Below are 15,649 nucleotides of genomic sequence, written 5' to 3'. Positions count from 1 at the left end.
ATCATAAAGAGGTATTCAGCGCTACATAAAGGACACGGACACTGCAGAAAACACAGGAAGTCCTGTGTTTTCTTCCAATGTCTGTGTCTTTTATGTAGCGCTGAATATTTTTTTAATAAAATGCTTCGCCAACTAGCCCAGCAACGTGTTTTGGTAAACGTCTGATTGGTCGACAGGGTAAAGACGTCACAACCTCATGACTTGGTGCGGGAGTTTAAAGCACCCCACATTCGAAAGAATCGGACAAGGTTCCAAAATGACTCCGAAATTCGTGAGAAGGTGCCTCTTATTGAGGCATTTCAGAAAGTGCAAGCAATAGACCGATCCCACCGACCAGTCGTGCGCATCCGCCAGTTTTCCGGAAGTTGCACCACCGCCATGATTGTTGTAGTCGGCTGTGCGCTGGTCAGCGCGCGCACATGCGATTGCATTATTGCAATATCCGCTATAGAGGATCTCAACGCATATTTTCTACACCTCACTGCCGAGAAAAAATGTTGTAATGGTTTTAAAAATATTCAGTGACTTTTACATGCAAAGTAAACATTCTAAGGGCCTTAAATTTGTTTTTTGTTTTTTAACCAGTAGCAATTCCGAAGAGCTTGTCGGAAAGAATCGAGGGCTACATAGAAAAATCGTATCATGGTAATTTGGGGTTCTGGCGATTGATGGCTGAGTGGCGTGTGACAGGAGATGGCAAAGTAAAGAAATCATTGTAATTAATTAGTTAATTACAGAAAAGAAAAATGAATGAATTGGATAAAAGAATTTAACGGTGTCAAAATGCTTAGAATGAAAAGTCGATGCATGATGATGCCAATAAAATTTTTAGATTAAGTAATTGAACAATTAACTGAACCAGTTGAAAAAATAAGAATATGGAAAGGCTTTCAAAGGTGTAAAATACCTACAATGAAAAGCCAACGTTCGATGATGTAGTAAGGAAAATTTATTTAAAGTGTGTAATTGATCAAACAATTGAAATAACAAAAAAGAAAAAAAGGGGTTCAGTGTTGCTAAATTGCATAGAACGAAAAGTCAGTGCTTGATATACTAATAAAAAAAAGTTGGAGGGGAAAACTGACCACTTATTTATTTGAAATAAAGGAGAAACTGAAACTTATGAAACTGAAAGCTGGGCTAGTCGTCGGGCCTCTGCGAACGTAGTTGCAACATCGAGGCTTTCCTTGACTAACTCGCGGAAGTATTGCGTCGAGCGTGGTGGCGAGCTTTTTCGCATTCACGAGCTGAGTAGAGTCGTCCTAATCTTCTCCTGAATGGAGGTTTTACAGGTGAGGATCTCTAAGGGCAAGACGGAGTTCCATGTCTTATGTTCAGCTTTGACGTACAAGGCAAAGTCTGCGATAGTGTTGTTCTTACGCTAAGTCCGTTGATCAGCGCAAGGTACGCAGTTTTCTTCCAGTGACTTGTCTCTCTATAGTTCAAGCTGAATTGCGCACACTCCGCCGCAAAAGGTTGTTTACTTGTCCCTAATGAGTCCTTCAGTGGCGCCTTCTCATTGTAGAAACCTTTCGAAGAAAAACTGCGACATCTATTGCGACATCAGTGGACAGGGCTTTTGCTCAGCCTAGTAGGTAAGGTAGTCAGTGGGCACAATGATCCCCGTGTTACGTCGTCTAGACGGGAAAGAGCCGAGGAGATTCATTCCTATCCTGAAAGTGCTTACTCGGCAGAATACTTGTGGCAGTAGCCCTGCAGTTCAGATCGGGAGAGTCTTACGTCGCGGACGCTCACGATACGTCTTAATATAATGTCCAACATCGGTGGCTAAGCATGCCAATACTGCGTTTGGATGCGGGGTAATGTGCATACAAACCCCAGATGCCCTGCTCCTTAGCTCAATTGGGAACGCCTGAAGAATTTCGTCCCTTGTATCTGCATTTATCTATCGTTTCCACCACCATAAGTATTTACTGATTTTAATTGTGATATTTTAGACGACCCAGGGAAAGTGATCATTTACCGGCCGTATTAAAGATATCATCTTCTACACCCATCATCCCAACGAGACCACAGCGCTGGGCACCTGACCTCGCCGACTGTTAACTTTTAGAGGAATATGCCGCAGTAGAAGTGTACTGTGAAGGACTGACTGTAGAAGAACTGTATGTAGTTTTATCGCAATCATAATATCAGCAGCTTTAATAGCCATCCAACAGGCGTAATAAAACGCAAGACAGGACACAAGGTACCATAAACGGAGGCATATAAATTAGCAAAAAAGGTAGCAAAACAAAGCGTGGAGTACCCTTCATAGGTATCCAACAGCAGAAACCCGGGTAAACTTCAAAAAGGCTAGAGCCAGAGCGCGATACGTGAGCAGAAATGCAGAGAACACCTCATTGCAAAATATTTGTTTTCCATAGCCAGGTCATTGCTTTAAAAAAATGTTGGAACATGGCGAAGTTTCGGGGGACCCTTTTGCCAAAGTTTCAAAGTAGTACGACGAAACTCACTCATTTCAAAACCATAAATAAAGAGCAAAAAAAAGCTCCCATTTGGGATAGGCATACATGATAATTAAATTGAGCATATATTATTATATGAACTTAATAGTCTTATCTTCTGGTAACAATGTGCACAATCAAATATTTGCCGATCTGTCGCAAGCTGACATACACGTATTGTTCAACTTTTTAGCAAGATATATGGACACTACAAAATATCGGAAGCATTGAAAAAGGTCATAATAGTACCCTTTTAAACACCAGCTAAACCACTCACAAATCTTTGCAGTTGCAGTCGAATAGCCGTTACAAGCTTTATCGCGAAATCCTTCCAAACATTGCAAACATCAAACTCACATTTGTTAAAAAAAAGGCTAATTATGGATGTACCGGCGTGGCTTTAAGGAATTGTGCACAACCACCGATCATTTCATCCGCCTCAAAAAGACAATCAGGAAGGCGTTGAGCGACAGGAGGCACTGTATCGGGGTCTTCGACATGGAGAAGGCCAGCGATACCACGGTGAGGTTCGGTGTTTTCAGCGACTTAGCAGATACAGGTATTCGTGGCAGGATCCTAAACTGCCTGGACGACTTCCCGATTAATCGTACATTGCAAGTGTGTTTATGCACAGTGTTATCCATGAATTTCCCACACCAAAGTGGCGTGCCACTGTAATGAAACGTAAGCCCAACACACTTTGTAATAAAAATGAATTCGTGAACTGAAGTAATCTGCAAGTCCATAATGTTTTTGGCCTATGTATATGACCAGCAAATAGCATGCATGCTTTCTCCAGCATATCCACGTGTGCACGAAAATTTAAAGGACACTAAATAAACGAGCTACCTGGGTAGACATATTTGGGTTTTAAGTTTCCCCTCAAAAACAGTAGCCATTGTGTTGTCACTCAGAAGAGGCTCACAGATCGATCTCATGCTATAACTCAACAAAACCATTCTACCATTGAAACAGAAGCATAAATGTTTAGGTATGACATTCGACTAAAGTTTGCATTTTTCCCCATATAAACAACCATAAAAAGAAAGCTAAGCAAACCATTCACGTCCTAAACGTGCTCTCACGCAACCGGTAGGGGTCCGACTGAACATGCCTTCTGCAAATATATCACTCGATAGAGCGCAGCAGGTTAGACTACGGATGCATAGTATATGACTCACCAAGGGCACACTACTTGGAACGACTCGACCCAATACATATTATTGCTTTGCGGTTATCACAGGGTGCTAATAGAACATCCCCTATATAGCCAGTGTTTATGTAGAAACAAATGAGCCTGCCTCAGAAGATATTAGTACCTCAATAATATACATTTTAAAATCCGTTCTCACTCAAAACATATGTAATTCATTGGTCACGAAATGTACATCTAGAAAAGTGTTCCGCAATAAGCTCCTGTTAATTAGGCCGTTGCTCATGCGCCATGAGCACAATTACCAAGACCTAAATAAATGAACGCTATGCCAAGTATTGACACAATGCATAAACCACTCCGACCATTGCACACACTCTCCGCAGTATTCAAAGCTATACTAATGGAATTTCAGAAAACTAAAACACCTCGTGAGCATATATTACTAGAATACCTGGCACTAAATGAAACATGTAGAAATTACACCACATTTTATAATAGATGGCTCAAAAACTGAACTATACGTTGGTAGCTCTATAGTACAGGGCACAACAGAGAAAACAATACGATTACCTCAGTGTACATCTGTTTTAAGCTGAATGCTGCGCTGTTTTTGTTGTGAAGAAAATAAGATTCTTTAAACGTCATCGCTGCAATAAACTCCAAAAAATGCTGAACTGTTGATAGGAAGCATTATTTTATTATGGGTAACGAAAGAGCAGCTGTATGCGCTGCACGGGCACAAAATGTGTAATGAAACAAATCAGCATGCTACGCAGAGATTGCAGGAAGTGAGTGGCACCTTATTAAGAGCTAAGTAGCAGGCGGCTTAGGAAAATGAGCAAACTACAAGCTTTACTCCGTAAAGTCCACATTAGGAGAATGACAATCAGGTCAACACCAAAAACAATTCATTGAGGAAATATATGTCCCTCATACATAGGACACAGGCACGTCATTCGTAATTACCCGCTAAAAAGACAAACTTGTGCACAAAATTTGTGCCAATGAGCTTACCCTTATTCACTTTCTAATTTCACGCTGACAACTCTACAAGCTTAGCAAACGTGTTTTACTGTATTGTACAACAATATATTCCTTTTCATCCTGCATTTCTTTTTGTCGAGCAAGCCCTCGACGATTTTTCTCTTGTTTTCACGTTTCTCAAGAATGGGATGTTTTCATTCCAATATAGGCATAATAGGGCATAACAGACCAGCTAATCTTGTGTTTGACACATATTAGCCATAGTTGCTTTCTATGGCGAATGACGATCCAACACAGAGCATTGTGATTGCTCACTACCTGGAATGTTTATCCTATGCCTGTAAGAATGGCAATTTTTTTATTGATACTGCTAATCCTCGCTTGAGGGTCGATACAGGGAGGGCATAAAATAAAATACAATTCATAACATATTATACTGACGTCAAGTTGTCAAGTTGTACGCTCTATATACAAAACATCAATGGATCGTTCGAATTTGTGCACTTCCGTCTGCTCAGCAACCTCAACTGGCAAAGCATTCCAAGATTCAATCACATCAGGAAAAAAGGAGTTGCGGAAAACATCAACACGTGTGACATAAGGCTTGATTGCTTTCACGTGGTTTCTTCTGGCGCTCCGTTTTCCAGGGGAGTAAATATATATATATCTTTTCCTATCTTTGAATGTCCTTGAAGTATCTGAAATAAAAGCTTTAACCTGGATTTTTGCCTTCGATTTTCAAGTAAATAGAGTTCGCATGTGTTTAATATTTCCGTCACTGGGTCCGTTCTTCTGTACATTGACAAAATAAAACGAGCGGCCATTCTTTGAATACCTTCCAGTTTATCTTTTAAAACTTTTGTTTTCTTGGGGGGCTCCAGACAGCACAGCCGTACTCCAAGGATGGGCGTATGAACATATTGTAGGCTGTTAGCGTCACATCTTTTGTTGCATATTCTAATTTCTTTCTCAAAAAGTAGTTTTTGTGAAGCTGTTGAGCACACATTAATAATGTGTTTATGCCACTGAAGGTTATGTGTAATTGTGACTCCTAAATATTTGAAGGAATCAACATTTTTTAGTTTATTGCTTCAAACGTTATAGGAATATAACCTAACACTCTTTTTATTTGTTTTATGTGCGACAGTTGATTTGGTGTAGTTAATTTCCATGTCCCATTTTTCACACCAAAGATGCAAGGAATGAAGGACTCGGTTTATTCTGATCCGGTCGTCACTTTGTGTTATTCGAGAGTAATTAAACAATCGTCTGCAAAAGGCTTCAACTCTACAGGAGACTCGGTAACTTCGTTAATGTCCTTAATATAAATTAAAAACGATAATGGAGCTAGAACCGACCCTTGAGGAACGCCAGAGAGCACTTCTAATCTTGAAGAGAAATGGTCACCCCTACGCACAACCTGCCAGCGATTTTTCAAATAAGCTTCAAACCACTTCAGAATAGTTTCACTAATTCCTGGTTTATGTAACTTAAAAAGTAATTTACTGTGTGGAAGTGTGGTTCAGGCGATGCCGAGGCATTGTTTCTCATTAGTCAGTAGTTGGGAGCTGTTTTCGGCTTCCGATAAGGATAGCTATTGTAGGAGAATGCACCATTTAGAAATTATTGGAAGCTCTCTGATTTCTATGGCCACAGGGGGACAAAGTAAATAGGGTCTACCGCATGCTTTTAGTACGGTACTGGAACAACCGGCCTACAGCCAACATCTAGCTCCCTATTACGGCGTCGATTCCCTTTGCTAATGTTCATTATCACTATATCTATATTTCACGAACCTAAACGAGCGGAAGGTATTTCATGACCGCAATAAAATTCTTGCAAGCAATCTGCAAGCTAATTTCCCGCATATGGCACCGAGCGTGATGGCACTGAAATGAATAGATTTGTGTAAAAAAATTGTGGGAATAGTTAAACGTATGTTCCTGTGAGTAAATCATATATAACAGAAGTTCTCCCCCGCCGGGGTGGCGCAGTCGTTACGGCGCTCGGCTACTATTCACAAGGGGTGGGAATCGAATCCCGGCCTCGGCAGCCGCTTTTCGATGGAGGCGAGAAGCAAAGGCGCCCGTGTGCTGTGCCATGTCAGTGCACGTTAAAGAACCCCAGTTGGTCGAAATTTCCGGAGTCCTTCACTACGGCGCCTCTCAAAGCCTGAGTTGTTTTGGGACGTTAAACAAAACAAACAATAACAGATGTTCTAACTATGTTCACATATTCTCCTAACGCTTTCCTTTTCGCTATTCGACTCTCGGTCATTTTCCCATCGCTTAAATCACTTTCCATTGTGCATTTTCCCTTTATTTCAGCTAAGATAACATAGTCTCGTGTTTTTTCTCATCGCTCTATCTGTTGCCTTACCGCTTGCCCCGCTTAAGCACCCAAGCAGCACACCAGCATTGGTCCAACAATGGTTCATCACTGGAAAAGAATGGCATCAATATTGGACTGATATTGGCATTTGGGCATTTTACTACATTCTCCATTCTTGGCCCATCTTTCGTTCCAAGATTGGTCCAGTGTTCAACCAAGCTGGAGCTACAATGTAGGCACAATATTAGACTTTCCATTCATGCACCATGATTCTTGCCAATACTGTCCAGCATTATACCATCATTGTATTACCAATATTTGTTTAATACCAGCTATTTCATTGATGGCCCATTGTCAATGCAAATATCATACCAATGGTTAGCCATTGCAGGTGCACTGGCTACTCCATTCATGCCGCATATTGTCGATACCAATATTAATCGAATGGTTTATGGGTACACCGGCTACTCCATTCATGTACCATTGATGATGTCAAGATTACACATTTTGTAGCACTGCCTGTGCAGGCCATAAAATGCAGCCTTTTTTATTCTAGCCATATTCGTGACAGCGCATCGAACTTGCTGGGACAATAATGGCCTTTCAAATAGGAATGGCCATAATAATTCAAATTGTCGCTCATGAGCAACCAGTAGATATTCACAAAACAAGGGCATGGTTCACAAAGAGATAATATTTATTGCAATTGTTACTATGGACGGCAGTTATTACTAGCCAGCGCTGAGGGCACACACAGCCGCAGTTAGCAGGGCAGTGGCAGGGTTGGTCAGGGCAGGGCGGGCTCTCGGGAAGTGGAAGGGGCCAGGGAGCTGGAGGGCACACTCATAGGCGTAGTGAGGGGGCTGACCCTGCAATTGCATTCACAGGTGGCATGCCTGGTTCGCCAGGGGAGGTTTCAGCAAAACGCCTTTTTCTTCCACCCCCCTGTCACAGGAACCAGGCAGCCACCTGCGAATAAATGCGTGTGCCTCCAAATCGTCCACCCCAACTTTTTCGCAAAAGGCAACTGCACAAAAACAATGAGGAAACAAAATTTACAACACTATTACGAGGCATATAAAATCGCGCGCATTATTTTAGGAAGATGTAGAAAATTCCAGAATTCATGTACCGAAATTCATGGTCAATGAGAAACACTATACTGATGAGTTCCAGATTAGTTTCAGCTGCCTTGGGTTTATTAGCATGAAAGACGCACATACATTGCATAGCATGTGCCCTGTTGCATTTTGATCGCCTCCACAGCAATACGGCTGAGACAGTCAGTGTTTCATCCCACACTAGGAATTAGTGCTTGATTGTCGGCTGTCTCCGCATATGGCTGGCGCGCTAGTTTTTTGCCGCTCCTACGCTTTCGGCGATGTGCAAACAGTTTATTCTAAATATCGTTACCAAGAGAATGTTCGGCGACCATTTGCATTTTTTTTAAATGGCTAGATATAATATACACAAGCGATCTAAGCCCACGACTGCTGCACTGGCCGCTGGTTAGCTGATATACGCTTTTGACTGGTTTTGTGGGTAGTTCACTTAAACGGGAGCTCACTTAAACGGGTAGCTCACAGGTGCATCATTTTTACACATATACTGCTTGTCCAAGCAAATTTGATCCAAGGGATAAAAAAAAAACATTTCGGAGGCAGGCAAAGGAAACCAGATACATATTGCTGGAAGCTACCTTGAGCGCCACAGAAAAGGTTTTGTTTGGAATCCTTAATTGACATTATATACCTAAATTACTGATTATTGACTTACACAATAAATGGTGTTTGTTGCTACTTTGAAGAGTACCGGCACAAACCACGTTTTGTTATTTGCGACAAAGAACCCTCACGTCTGCATTTTGAACGCCAGATATAGTAGGAAACCACGAAAATACAAAAATCAGATTCCTGGACAATACAATTGAGGACTTGGCTTGGCTCGACAGCCCTGTGTAGCGTTTGACCTACAAGTTGCCTATGGTTTCTTCGTCCGCGCCAGCACATTCGTCCAGCAAGACTGTATTTGTATTTTACAGCTGAAAAATATTGTTCCACTCATTTGTATCCTTACCGCTTTGTAGTCATTATCCGCATTGCAAAGTTCGGCGCGCTCATTGTAACTCGAGCCTTCATGTGCGCCAAAGGGTCGACGCGAAGCAACCATCGCCAGCATATCACCCTTACTCATGCATGGGGCTAGCCATCATAGCGGCAGCTTGTTTTGTCCGCTCAAAATCATGTTGTGAGCAGCACAATCGAGGTGTGCGAATGGGCTGGTAACGGTATCTACATAACCCGGAATTTATCTGCAGCTGGAAAAAAAGGTACACATGAGGTTTCTAACCGCAAATATTGAAACAGGGGTTTCCGAACGTGCTCACCGACTCTAAGTCCTACTTATTGTCTAAAGTGAATATTTAGTACTTGAAGCGAATAACCTCACTTCGCTACGTACACAATAAAAATTTTCTGCGCTGTCGTAAGTGGCTGCCAGCAATGCGCCACCGGTTTCCATCGTCTGTTTCTAATGGTTTATTTATAACCCTTGGCTCAAGATATGGGGCGCAGCAGGTGTGATGTAGCTTGAATAAAACCTGCAAGAGATTATATATATGGGTAGAATTGTAAGGTTTAGAGATTTCACTTACAAATTCTACGGGAATCGCGTCACTGCGGCCTTTCTTTGACACATAATAGCGCTATATTCGTGGTTAAAATAAAGTACTCAACGTATTAATTAAGCTTAGCAATTGCAGCTGTAACAGAAAGTGAGGGCCGGCGACAGCTAAGGTGTGCCTAGCTTTCAAATTTTCTTAGATGACACAACCGTTCGAAATATGGAATATTAAAAAAAGCCCTTGATATTGGCTTTCTCATAGCGTATTATGGGTGCCTTAGTTTAGAAACATAATCCAGGTCCCATGGCCATCTTTCGTTTCCAATGAAATTCTTATATGTGCTGGGCGAATATCTCGACACAAAAGAATTAACTTTAGTTTTTCAAGATACGCGTAGTTCCCTCGAAAAAAAAATTGTGTGGTTATATCTCTAGAGGTAGAAAACGCTATTTTTTCCATTTCAAAATGTTGCAAGTTTGAATACCATGATTTTGTCATCTACTATGTTTCACTCACTAAATATATGCAGGTTTTACATTTACAAACACTATTAGAAACCTGTTTTGTTTTTGCAGTTGAGTTATTAAAAAATCGCAAACTTTGCTTCAGGAGCGTTATGCTGCAAAAATATTATTCATTTTTAACCTTATGTACTGGCATATGATGCATTAGGTTGGTTGCACTAAATATGTTTTCACTTCCTGACGCATGTTCTTAATTCCAGGCAGTATCTGGAGCTCCAGACCACTAGGTGTGTTTCCACAACGGATCAAAATTGCTCAGAATTCGAAAACAGCAGTAAAGGGCAAATTTGCTGCAATTAAAAAAAATATCATCTTCGATTTTCATTCAAATCCCTCTCAAAAATCTTCAGTACCTCAAAAATATCGCGGACTGAAAAGTGTTGCGTTATACTGTTTAAAAATATAACACTAAATATTAAACCGAGTGCTTGTGCTGATAATGGCCAAATTCTTGCAAGATCCAATAATATCTTGGCACGGAAACTATTTCTCTACATTATCTAGGTTCCATTCTTTATTTATGAAAAAAAATTGAAGCACTAAATTTGTGTGTGTTTCTGTATATTATTTTGAAATTGGACAAAAGTAAGAAAATGTTAAAATAAGCAAAACTGATTAGAATTGAAGAAAAGGCCGCAACATTAATTTTTTATCAAAATCTGTGGAAACAATGCAAAGTATATTATTAATATGAGTCAGTAAATATATTGAATTCTGCAAAATGTAATATTAGAAATATAAAAATGCCTGTTTTTGTTCTATAGATGTGCTTATATGGCTCCCCCTTATGGAGTAGGCATCAAAACTTCAAGTTAGTATTTGCTGAATTTAGTTATATTTTACCTTAAGTAAAATTTGAAACCTTGTCAGCGCTTATACATCCTTTTTTCTGCTTCTGGGCAAATAGCTTAAAATGGTATTGATTCACTATTTCTGTCAATTTCATGGCAGAACGCAAGTAAAGGCTCAGCTTTTTCTCTGTCCTGCATTCTTTTTTATTGCTAGGTGCAATAGTATTCAATCTAGTTTATTAATATATTATTCCATTTCTCAGCTTTGACCACCACTAACAATACCATATTTTTGAAGATGATATTTCAATGTGTAAGTTTTATAATTACAATCATAAGCAAATCGCTTTCCAGCGTAATAATTTTGGTGGCGTTACAGAGAACACACATAGCAGGTTAGAGTCTCCAAATTCTGCCTTAAATTAACAATATGACCTGCGTAATAAACACAGAATGTTTTAGTGCAAACGACGTAACGCATCACGTCAGTATGTAAGGTTGAACATTAACATTTTTGTAGCGCGTTGTTCTTGAAGCAAAGTTTGCGATTTTTTACTAAATCAACTGCATCAATGAAACACACTTTTAATACTTCTTATACAAGTAAATGTTACGCAAATGCGGTGAGTAAAAAGCAATGAAGGACAAAATTTTACGCAACCAGCCGGCCTCCAAACTTGCAACTTTTTGAAACGACAAAAACGGCGTTTTCCAACTTTAGTGATAGGCGTTTTTTTTTTCGAGAATACTACGCCGCATCTGGCAAACCTAAGGGTCATTCCTTTGTGTCAAGACATTAGCCCACTACATATGAAAATTTAATAAAAAAAATGGTCATGGCACCACGATTACTGTTCCTGTCCGAAGACATCCATATTTGTTTTCATTTTGTCTCTTCAAACAGGCTGGTTTAGCCAATGCGGTGAATAAAAATATCATCGCATATATTAAAGATTTTCGCTCTATATGTTATAGCTAAAGCTACCTATATTGTCACAACTGTCATACATTATTTGTAGCTGAAACAACATCACAAAAGGGATTCGATTGCAAATTGTTCGCTAGTTAAATAGACGTACGAGATGACACACGTATACTTTGTAGAATACAATTTAGGAAAGAGCAGGTACAAACTACAGGCGAATAATGCTATGATATGGAGCATATGTATTACTCCGATTAACAGTAAAAAAATCAACTGTTAACATATTAATATATTCGGCAAACTATTGGATGCTCACATAGGAACACAATTAATGAGTTCATCCACGCATATAATGTCTATGGGCATTAGATGTGTGGATGACTTCGTTTTATTCCAATTCGTGCGTCACTCAAAATAATTGAGCGAGAAAAAAGTTAATGTCTACACAATTTTCAATGAGTATACCACAAATTATACTAAGGTGCCTCATATATGTCACATCACCTAGCAAGTGAAATGGGATAACAGAAGTAATCAGACTCTAACCCTGATCAGCATTTCGCTTTTGCGCCATCTTTGTAAGTTTTTAGGCAGGCTTTTCCACTGATTATCCTCTTCTTTATACCCCTGCCACCCACAGGACACAAATCTTCTGGGGGTACCGAACTGTTGGTTTTCGCACCAGTGATACAACTTAATCGATCCATTTATACGTAGAAAACACTCGATGCGCACCTAAAAAAAATGAAAGCATGTATGTGTAGGCGAAATCATTCACCGGCGATTTAATAATATGATTTGAACAATAAAATCAAAGGACCACACTCGAAGTAACAAAAAAGTGGTGGAGAGATAGGAATTGAAGCAATGAAAGGCGGTTGCTTTCTGCAAAAAGCCAATAGCAAGAGGTCCACCGTCTATAAGAATAGGCAATAAAAATAAGGCATATTTAAAGGTGCATGCAGCAGTTACAGTGACGCAGTGCTACCTTTTTTTAGGCAGGCTTTTCCGCTGATTTTCTTCTTCTTTATTGCCCTTCCAACCACAGGACACACATCTTCTGGGGGTTGTCGGTTTTCGCACCAGTGATACAACTCAATCGATCCATTTTTACGTAGAAAACACTCCCGATGCGCATCTAAAAAAATGAAAGCATGTATGTGCAGGCTAAATCATTCACACATGATAAAACAATATGATTTGAACAATGAAATCAAATGATCACACCCAGAGCAACAAGAAAGTGGTGGAGAGGCAGAAATTGAAGCAATGAAAGACGGTTGCTTACTGAACAAAGCCTATAGCAAGAGGTCCTGCGTCTATAAGAATAGGCAATAAATTAAGGCACGTTTATAGGTGCATGCAGCAGTTAAAGCGATGCAATGTTACCTTTCTTTTTCACTGCAATGATCGGTATAAATATTACAGCAATTGCTAGGCATCTCAGGTAACCCCATTGAAAACTTCATCCAAGGTACCGAGGAGCAGTGGCGTGTTATTTGCAGCTGTTAACGGAAAGACAGGCTATCCTATGAGTGCATGCGCATTTCCTCCTTTTTGTACCTTGAATAAAAGCGACTGAACAGTGAGTGTTGCAAGAGGTGCAGCGTCCCTAGGAATGGGGAACAAAATTAAGTTTTAGTAAACAGAGGTACAAAACGAAGCAAATATGCCTGCAATAATAGCATGATGGCCTACCTTTTGATCAGCAGCTGTAAACAACCTGTCACTGCCAGTCGGTTATTTAGATAGGCTTATCAATGCCAGAGCTTAAACCTAAGAGCAATATGAGTAATATTTATTGCGGTCACGGCCGTAAACAATTCTAGCGCTACACTCCATTACTGTAACTATTCAACAGTCCATTTATACATATCGTTCATTAAAGAACCATGCACATCATATTAAGTTGCTCTTTTCTACTCCCAAATGATTTCCTATAGAATTAGAATACGTGGATCGCTGCTTCGGTTTCAACATTCTTGCACGATGGCTATGGCGTGCACTTCATGCATACGGTACGGTACGTGAGGTACAAAGAGCTGTAATTGCCGAACAGGCGGACCTGACGGCCTGTCCCATTTCGCCTGAAAGTGCGCGCCGTGATCGAGCGCTTCGCGAGCAACATATTTCGGACGATATGGTTGCCTCATACCGGCCGTCAATGTTTTGTACAATGTGTCCCGCGTGCACGTTGTTTACTTTGCAGTGACAGGGACGCAGTGCACACACGGCTTATGTGCCTTTTTGTTTGTATTGTTATTTTCCCCCGCCTTCGAAGCGCGTCTGCGAAATCGCTCTCCTATTGTCGCCGCTTTCTGATAACGCCCTCACCTGAAGGCGCGTGCTCAGAAGGGGGGCGTCGATTAAGAAAATTTTGAAAAGGGGCTCACTTGCGCTGTTCACGGCTTTCAATTCCTCAATATGATATTAACCATTATAAAAGTGGAGGTTCATTATGACTTGATTATAGCCTAATCATCAAGCGGCATCACGCACACAATGTCCGCCCCACTGTAAAATTCGCTTGCACAGACGGCACGGACAGTTTTCAAAACTTCGTCTGTACATCTGAAAACAAAAAACTGCCCTTAACTCTTCACAAAATCCAAAAACTGTGTGAACATGTCTTCCTGCGCGCAGAAGAGAGGCTGTCCAAAATATATGTACAAAGTCCGGCGCATAGTATCTGGTTACTAATTGATTGCGGCGCGCTGCACAGTCAAAAAACTTCGCAAATGGCTGCCTGCAGTGTTCTGTCACGTGTTGGTGGCATACACACCTGTTACGCACGGCTCCTCTATTTTCGGCGCAAATGCTATTCATATCGCAGCCAGCAAATAAGTCCACGCACTGGGTTGCATGTAACCCGGACGAAAATTCGCTTAGTTCTTGAAGTCATGCTTCGCGCAGTTGTTTCGAGGAGAATACGGAAAGAGAACATTTGGGACTGGCGGGAGATTATATAGAACCAATTATGAAGCAATGGCATGCTGCAAAGATATATATACTCACGGTCTAAGATGACGGCGTTCACTGAGTCCAATAATGCCGATGGTATTCCGCCATTGCTGTAATCCGTACTCCGGCGACATATCACAGCTCAGCTATTCACTGATATGTAGCAAGCACAAACCGGAGCACATGGACATGTATAGGCGCAAGAGAAAATTATGCACAGCGCAATGAAAAAAAAAATTAATGAGGGAAGAAATTAAAGAAAGGTTTAAGAAGCTGTCACAAGTCTTGTAGCGTCTTCAACAAGCTCAGAAATGAACGCTTCGGGAGGAGGCCGCACAGCAGCGCAGCTGGGGGTGCTTTCTGTTGTGTCTTGCACGTAGACGCGTAGGCGAGGGGCAACAGCGAACCGCTCAACCAGTGCGCGATTCCCGCCGCGGTGTTGTGTTCGCATGGGCTGCGCGTGGGAACGAAGGACCAACGACCCTCTCAACATTCCGTTCCTCCCAGCCCTCTTCTGCTTGCACCGGCCAGCCGTGACTTCGGACCGTGCCGATGAGCGGCCGCCAGCGCGCACCGCTCGAGTCGAGTTCTAAAAAATAGCTTTGTTTTGTGTGTTCGCAAACGCATTGTTTCTTCAAGCCAACCACGTACATAACATTTTCTAAAAAAAATAGAAAGCCTCCCCATCTACCATCCACATTCTTGCGTAAATCCATACAGTTGGTGCATCGACAAACGCGCGCGTCATCTTTCCCCTCCCGTTCGCCACCTATGATCGAACAAAGAATGGTCGTTCGACCTTTTATATTTACTTCAAAATATTATATATTGTTGCGTGATGACTGATTAATAATGTCGAAGAGGCAGAGTTCCGAGCTTCTCTTCT

The 15,649-nt window shown here is 41.1% G+C and overlaps 1 protein-coding gene and 1 long non-coding RNA gene across 3 annotated transcripts in view; one reads left to right on the top strand and one right to left on the bottom strand.

Annotated features, from left to right (window-relative positions):
* LOC146199947 (chitotriosidase-1-like) overlaps window positions 1-15,649 on the top strand; it is a 70,437-nt gene that overhangs the window by 34,786 nt on the left and 20,002 nt on the right. The window lies entirely within an intron of this gene.
* Window positions 7,681-15,344, bottom strand: LOC146199948 (uncharacterized). The gene is made up of 3 exons (XR_014705146.1): window positions 14,818-15,344; window positions 12,791-12,940; window positions 7,681-7,966 (listed from the first exon to the last, which is right to left on the bottom strand). It is a non-coding gene; the product is annotated as an uncharacterized LOC146199948 (long non-coding RNA).

This window comes from Amblyomma maculatum, chromosome 2 (assembly GCF_055883805.1).
Source record: "Amblyomma maculatum isolate TAMU_Amacu chromosome 2, ASM5588380v1, whole genome shotgun sequence".
In the NCBI taxonomy this organism is placed as follows: Eukaryota; Metazoa; Arthropoda; class Arachnida; order Ixodida; family Ixodidae; genus Amblyomma; species Amblyomma maculatum.
This window is presented reverse-complemented; position numbering and strand designations above follow the sequence as displayed.